The sequence below is a fragment of the Dreissena polymorpha genome, chromosome 5, assembly GCF_020536995.1.
Source record: "Dreissena polymorpha isolate Duluth1 chromosome 5, UMN_Dpol_1.0, whole genome shotgun sequence".
NCBI classification, from domain to species: domain Eukaryota; kingdom Metazoa; phylum Mollusca; class Bivalvia; order Myida; family Dreissenidae; genus Dreissena; species Dreissena polymorpha.
In genome coordinates this window covers 6,554,996-6,563,071 of record NC_068359.1, presented here as the reverse complement: position 1 = coordinate 6,563,071, position 8,076 = coordinate 6,554,996, and the positions used below count along the sequence as shown (strand labels likewise).

At 35.2% G+C, this 8,076-nt stretch overlaps 1 long non-coding RNA gene across 4 annotated transcripts; it reads right to left on the bottom strand.

Annotated features, from left to right (window-relative positions):
• Positions 1-847: 847 nt before the first annotated feature.
• Positions 848-5,520, bottom strand: LOC127880720 (uncharacterized). Of its 4 annotated transcripts, none has more exons than XR_008049709.1 (5): positions 5,279-5,520; positions 4,472-4,678; positions 3,371-3,628; positions 1,843-1,925; positions 848-1,592 (listed from the first exon to the last, which is right to left on the bottom strand). It is a non-coding gene; the product is annotated as an uncharacterized LOC127880720 (long non-coding RNA). The 4 variants fall into 4 exon arrangements; XR_008049711.1 differs by having other exon boundaries at positions 848-1,488; XR_008049712.1 differs by having other exon boundaries at positions 848-1,374.
• Between the last annotated feature and the right edge of the window lie 2,556 nt (positions 5,521-8,076).

Sequence of the window (8,076 nt, the reverse complement as noted above, 5' to 3'; positions counted from 1 at the left end):
CTAATTGATACTGAACTTCTCTTATGACATTACGGTCAATCTCAACTATGTATGGCCCCATTACCAACCCTGGGGCGTCCTTACCACATAGGACACACACACCCACAATTGCATTTTACTATAATTTCTTCATTTCTACACCGACTCACTTCTAATTGAAACTGAACATCTTTTATGACAATACGGTCAATCACAACTATGCATGGCCCTATATCAACCCTGGGGCGCCCCACCCACATAAGCCACACCCACGCCAAATTGCCTTTTACTATAACTTCTTCATTTTTACACCGATTCACTTCTAATTGATACTGCACTTATCTTATGACATGCGGCGTGGGGATACGCGTCGGCCTCTGCAGCGCCATTTCTAGTTTACATTGTAACCAATGTCTCTTGCTATTAATACAGTCTTTAAGAGTCTCTTTATAAATACCACTTAGTATAATATTATTACAGTCATAATTTTAAACCAAGGTTTAATGGTTTAATTATTCTAAGGTATATATGTATATAGCGTGGATATCTTCCCAGTTCACCATGAACCGCAGCAGTAAACGTATTGCTTCCTACTATTAATAATCTTTTATAGAATTTAAGGCGAATTCTTTGATACTCCTTTGATTTGGTATAGGCTCAAACTTAACAAGAATTATTAAGTATTGGTTCTACAAATGCATCGAATAGTAGAGAAATTGTGTTTTGCAAAATATGAAAGTCGTTGCATTTGCAAAAAAGAACACATAAGGATTTTATTGCCTTTCCATTGAGATATTCCATGTTTTTACAAAAGTTGCCAGTGTGATTAAATACAGAACGAAAATAGTCCAACTCATCAACAACTTCGATAAGTTGGCTTTTATAGATCCATTTTTCGTTTGCTTATAACGCCTCACATTTTCGGAAATTCATTTTTTGTTGTTATACGTACAACAATATGAAAAATCTACATGTCTCTGAGTTTCCTCAGGAGTTTTATGATAGCAATGTCATCAAGAAGCAATTACAAAATTACAATAAAATCATCAATACTTAAGCCTGCATCAATGTTGCACTGAAAATAATGCTCTAACTCTTTAACAAATAATCTTAATAATAGAGCTGGCATTACATACATTTAAATAAGCAAGTTGTTCCGTACATTGAACTGTTCGACCTCATACCATGTATTTAGTTCGACGCAGGCTTCAGAGTTAACTAGCTAATGCCCGCGTGCTCATAATGTTTATATCTCAATATTTTCATAGCGCTTGCCTTTATATACTTTTTCCGTTTGATAATCTTCTTTGAACCCACAACCGACGGTGAGCCTGTCGTCCGAGATTTGTTCATTATTCAACATTTGACCATACAGCGGATAATTCACTCTGTCCTCTGCAGACGACAAAGATTCATAGTCCTAACCAGAGTAGCAATCAGATGCGTAATCGATTCTGTTAGCATTGTCATTAAATTCTCTCGGACCATCCAGGTGGGCTTCATTTATTTCTGTGTAAATATTGGTGACGTTAACATATCGGCTTTCATTTGAATTATCACTTTTGCCACATGTATGCGTTCGTTCATTAATTGAATCCTTTTTGGTGCAGTTTCTATAGTGCAAAATGACAATCAGGTACTAAAATTATTTCATGGCAATTTAAACTAAAGGAACTACCCAAATTATTCCTAAATCAACCGTTTTAAATGCTTCATCTTTTAAATCTTCTGATCATACATTGTACCGAAATGTGCCAAAATGCTCACATATTTATTTTAGTCTGGCATACATAGGAAAGTTGCTTGTTTCAAGTCAATACGACTTTGAACATATAACATAATAATTTAGTTGGTAATACGTACCTCCGTTTATATATGATCGTTGCTGCTACGATGAATGCGATAAGACTAATGAATCCACCGACAGAAACACCAATATACGTCACCTACGTCAAAAATGAATAAATAACTCAATATTTTCTCGAAGATATTCATGTTCCTAAACAAACACAGCATATTATCATCTTTCGAAATCAAATCCTCAAGTCCTAAGATAAATCTATCATCGTGTGCGAGATTCGTCCAAAAGGAGAACACAAAAAAAGAGAATTTCCAGCGCGCAAACATCATTAAATAATATATATATATATAGTAATACCCTGTATTACTGTTATCCGAGTATCATGTCCGAAATATGTACACATAAGAAGGCCTTACCTCTTTAACTTTAATAATCCAAATTGTACTTGTTTATATCTAGTTTAACAAACCTTATCAAATGTTTGTTAAATCCAGTTAATGCTTTCTCCATTATTGAATCACCATTACTTGTAATTTGAATCGCCAGCTTATAAATTGAACGCGAGTTGAATGTTACAATAGGTCAGTCATTTGCAATGTCGAAGGCCATGCCGTAGTAATTTAATTCTACTCGGATAATTCATATCTTTTTGAGGAAATTTTCTTTCTGAATGGTTATGCGTAGTATTATGACTTGTTAACTGTTTTATTGTATACAATGTTACTTATACAGCTAGTAGTCCTTTCAGATATTATTGCTGGTAGGACACTATTTAAAGTACTTTCGCGCAATGCTTTCGAATTGCTTTCACTGTGTGTAAGACGAAATATTGTCATTATGCTTTAGAAATGTTGTGAAAGCATTGTTTAGTGATGCATAATATTTTCTTGATGTGATGCTTTCTTGTAAGACTTGCAATGCTGTTTTAGCAAATGTTGTTTATGATGGAAAAACCCTTTTACGCAGTTAAATACTTTCATGAAAGTCTGGTACTGATTGGTTGCCAGCAAAGCCCAGCCTCAGCAACAGCCTATAAAAAGAGCTGTTTGTTGTGATAAAGTCAGTCGTTACTTGGCTCAGTCGTTATACTTGGCTCGTAACTTAAGTGACAAGAACCTTTTTCCAAGATGTCAAAAGCCAACAACAAAGGTATTAACTAAAATATACGACTCATTTACGCTATCATATCTTAAATAAGTCTACATCTTTACTTTATTTAACTTACGTTTTAAACCTTCTTTGAACTAAAATATAAACAACAACTAAAGAGTGACGACTGGTTCCATCGCCATCATCCATTATAACTGCTAAGTACTAAAATGACCTTGTTGTGTAACTTACCAAACATAGTGCTGTTTTTATGGTACAAGTTATGATAGATCTACTGCTCTAATAAATACAACTGCAGAAACCAGAAACTGACTTATTTTATCTTTTTAATGCGTTGTGTTTAAGAAAGTTCATAAAATGCAACATCACTGATACCGCTCGGCTATTAATATATAAAATATAAATATAAGTTTGAGTACTTTGTTTGATTGTTTCTATATTATATCGTTATTTTGATGACAACATCGATCCAAAACTTACTTGGTGTAATTGGCACAGATCATCCATAGATATTATCTCGATCACAAAAGACAGTACTGTTGACACAAACGACGGCATTGTTTCGACTTATGTCATTTCGGAGAGTACTTTTATCGTAAAGAACATCTTTTTCTCGATCTTTATCATTTCTGTCATTATTGTTGTCGCAATTAACAGCCATTTCTTGACAGCAATCACCGTATTGGATATTTGGCGCGGACTTGACGACGTATCCACATCCCAAATATAAGTCAGCGTCTGTAAATGCAGTGGCATAAACAGATACGAACACGTCATAAAATGTATATGCTTTTATGAGTAATTGTGAATAATGGCAATATATTTGTAATTTACCTATTCTGTAGCAGAGAAATAAATCAATACACAAGCCAATATATGTTATTTTCATAGAGAAAAGTAAGTATGTATTATGCAACTATTGAATTATAAATTATGATATATATTATGTTTTCAACATGTGCGTATATCTTTTAACTTACGGTTTTATAGTTGTATACACAATGAAGAATAAAATAAACAATATATTTAAAGTATAATTTTTACAATAAAAGAGCAAAATTATTCTTGTCAAATGCTGCCCATAGTACTTTGCTACTCACCGAATAGTTTTTTAGTTGGTCGCGTTAGCGGCTAGCTAAATTTACAGAACATATTTTGCAAATCAGTATGTGCTTAGAAGCCTAAGTACGGTAAGAATCACAACTCACTCTGAAAGGAACGATTACCGCTGACTGTCTGTAGCAGACGACAAATGATTCTGCTCTAGCAGTGAGTGTATATACCCTCTAGCAGTAAGTTTATATACCAGCTTGTAAGTCGACATTGGCCAGTCTAGTGTTAATCATTAAAATCTGTACATATTGGCTGCTTTCAGGGAAAACGGGGCTTAATGCACGTCAAATAAGATTAGCCTGTGCACACTGATTAGCCTGTGCAATGCGCACAAGCTAATCAAGGACGACAACAGCGAACAACTTCAGTACCTTCAGCGCTTTGATTTTTAATTTAAACAGTATCCAGCACAACAAATGTGAGTATATGAGCTATAGTTGATACTTGATCTATTATAGTCATACTCACGCGGTAAGGTATAGCCGTCATCCGGCAGATAGATTTTCTTCACCAGATTAGTCCAGTAATATGTTCCGTCAACAATATTTACATTCGAAAGAAAAGTAGTTATTCCTTTTGCAAATTGACCTTTTGCAATGCTGCCCGGTGACCATAATGTACATGTCTCTACTGCTTCAAACCAGTCTGATGAGGTTTGCTCGACTATTGATACACCTAAACGTGTTCAGGTAAGTAAGAAATGTTATTTAAAACGATGAATATGCAGTTCAGCATAGAATGAACGACGTGGTTAAAGGTGTTTTATTTCTTATACAAAAATCAGCATTATTGAACAATTACATACTGTTAAGAATTATAAGTATCATATTTAATAAAAATGCGTAGCGATATCTTCGGATCTGAATATGAGAATTTAAAATTAAAATTACATTTTAATCACTCAAAAAAATGACAGAAAGAGGATATGCATTTAAGAAAATAAGACACGTTATATTAAACGTTCTGTTAGATTTCTTATTTGAAACTATTTTGATTATTGAAAGATTCTGACACAATGACGACGTACGCTGATTCCTACTGCACACCGGTTGACGTACGCTGATTCCTACTGCACACCGGTTGACGTACGCTGATTCCTACTGCACACCGGTTGACGTACGCTGATTCCTACTGCACACCGGTTTACGTACGCTGATTCCTACTGCACACCGGTTGACGTACGCTGATTCCTACTGCACACCGGTTAACGTACGCTGATTCCTACTGCACACCGGTTGACGTACGCTGATTCCTTCTGCACACCGGTTGACGTACGCTGATTCCTACTGCACACCGGTTGACGTACGCTGATTCCTACTGCACACCGGTTGACGTACGCTGATTCCTACTGCACACCGGTTGACGTACGCTGATTCCTACTGCACACCGGTTGACGTACGCTGATTCCTACTGCACACCGGTTGACGTACGCTGATTCCTACTGCACACCGGTTGACGTACGCTGATTCCTACTGCACACCGGTTGACGTACGCTGATTCCTACTGCACACCGGTTTGCGTACGCTGATTCCTACTGCACACCGGTTGGAGCTGATCTGTACAGCTTCTAGGAATCAAAACAAATGCATACTTCGAGGAATCCGATATTGCTGAAAACATGGCGGATATACATTTGTCGTGTGATGAATCAATGGTTGTCTTGATATCTAGGAAACATAGATGCACATTTAATAATGTATATTATAATCATTCAAGAGCATATCAATAAAATATCAAACGTTTACATATTTAAATTTTAAATTCATAGACTAAACGTGATAAGCGTGAACGACTTCTTAATATGTCTAACGCATGTATTCAAAATGGAGGGAATATTATAAGTCTGGATTTTGTTTGAATCAGATCAGTACGACCATGTCGTCGGTCATGTGCTACTACAAAGCATGTTTGTTATCGAAGTTAACCTTTGCCCGATGAGCAGAAAGTCTATTTGCAGTTTTATTATGTTTTGTGTTTAACAATCTTTGTTAATATTAAAGGTATTAGTGATGTAACACGCGTTTTCTAACCTGTCCCGTTGATGTACCGGAAGTTAATGTAATTTCCAACCCACATGCCTGTTTTCCTGAGCACATCCACATGATCACGTTTAAACTGGGGAAAACTGTTTCGTTCCACTTGAACTTTATCAACGATTTATTGCGCTGTGAACAATACTTTGTTGCATCAAACCAGGTTGAAGACGTACTGTTTATTGCTGAAACATACAACTTGCTATACTATATATTACACAACGGTTGTGTATTACACGAAGACTGGATTTTGTACAATATATAAACACACTAGCATGGTGTGTTTTTTTAATTTTCACTTTACACAATAATGCCATCTTAACGTTTATGCTGTTTTTCATAGAAAAACCGGATGTCTGTAAAATGAAAACCATAATTCTTACTGATATGGTTGTACAATTATTTCATACTAGAAGCTAACATTTAAGGAAACCGCGGATAACATGCATTTCAGGAAAAAATAGTTTCACTTTTTGGATGGAAACATCTGATATAATGTATTCAGTTTTACCGTTTAAGGGTAAGTGTGTTCTACGAAAAGTCTTGAACTCGACATACACAAAAGAGTGTGAAGAACCCCCCCCCCCCCCCCCCCGATTTAAATACAATGCCTAAACATCTATAAATCATATATATATATGAACATGTAAACAAGCTTTACGAAATTTTACGCTGCTATAAAACGTTTTAAAATACTATGTCACTAGTTATTGACAATAATAAACCCAATAATACATACCTTGTGAAGTGACGTTACAAACTATGTTACATATCAGCACGACAAAATACAATAATTTCATTTTTAAGGTTTTTATTGATAAAACATGTCACTGCCCGATGTTTTTGTAATAATTAAAACGTTTATCTTATTTGACATTCATATTCCGATATATGTAAAATTACATCACCGATATAAGTTATACTCTTACAAATAACCCAGTCGTATGATATCATCAGTGTTATAACAATCGTAAAGTAATAGATAAAAGTTATTGTTGTATTCTTGTCAAATTGCTGATTTCAATTATTTGTTAATTTAAAAGATAACAAGCGGTGTAGTAATATGTAACATCATGAGATAACCACACATACTTATGTATGAGCATTGCTCTGTGAAAAAGGAGTTTAATGAATGTGCGTTATGTGTCGTCCCAGATTAGCCTGTGTCGTCCGCACAGGCTAATCAGGGACGACACTTTTCGCCCAAGCTGGATTTATGCTAAGAAGAGACTTTCTTTAAACGAAAAATATTATAAAAGCGTAAAGTGTCCTCCCTGATTAGCCTGTGCGGACTGCACAGGCTAATCTGGGACGACGCTTTACGCACATGCATTAAACCCCCTTTTTACAGAGCGAGGCTCATATAATGTATTTGTATGGATTACGAAAAACCTTTAGTCGTCCTTTTTTCATTTTCTATGTTAATGATGTCTGCAACTTTTGTAAAAGCCGATCGAACACAGTAGTGTCATAGGTCTCATCCATTTCTGCGAAAAGGATCGTTTTTCCAGAAATTATGTAATTTTTTCAAACACTCTACACAATATATGGCGACGAAAAATTCATTTGATTTAGCTTAAAAATATCACGAGAAATGTGATGATTTGCGTGTATATCAGCTTTTTTTCATTAAGATCTTTTTCAATATAAGCTCACGTTAAAGCGTTTCGGTAAAGATCTTATGTTATTTCAAGGTCTTTGTTCACAAAAATAAAACAACGTGCCTTTAATGGAAATAAATTTACTAATGGACGTGCATATGATGCTATTTAATTTTACATTTGCTTTTTAAATAACCGGACTGAGTGATGACGCTTTAGATTTAATCAAGCATATATCATACACGGAATGTTGAACATGTATACGATTCATCATGCAGCTATTTGTAATGTATAAACTTTGAAATTAAACATCACAAACTGCAAGCGTATACTTAGGTAATACTATAGCGGAATTGTCCATATTACACACGGTATTCGTATTTTGACTTATTTACATCTGACATTTTTGTTGTTGCTTTTGCTGACGCCTGTGGTTCGT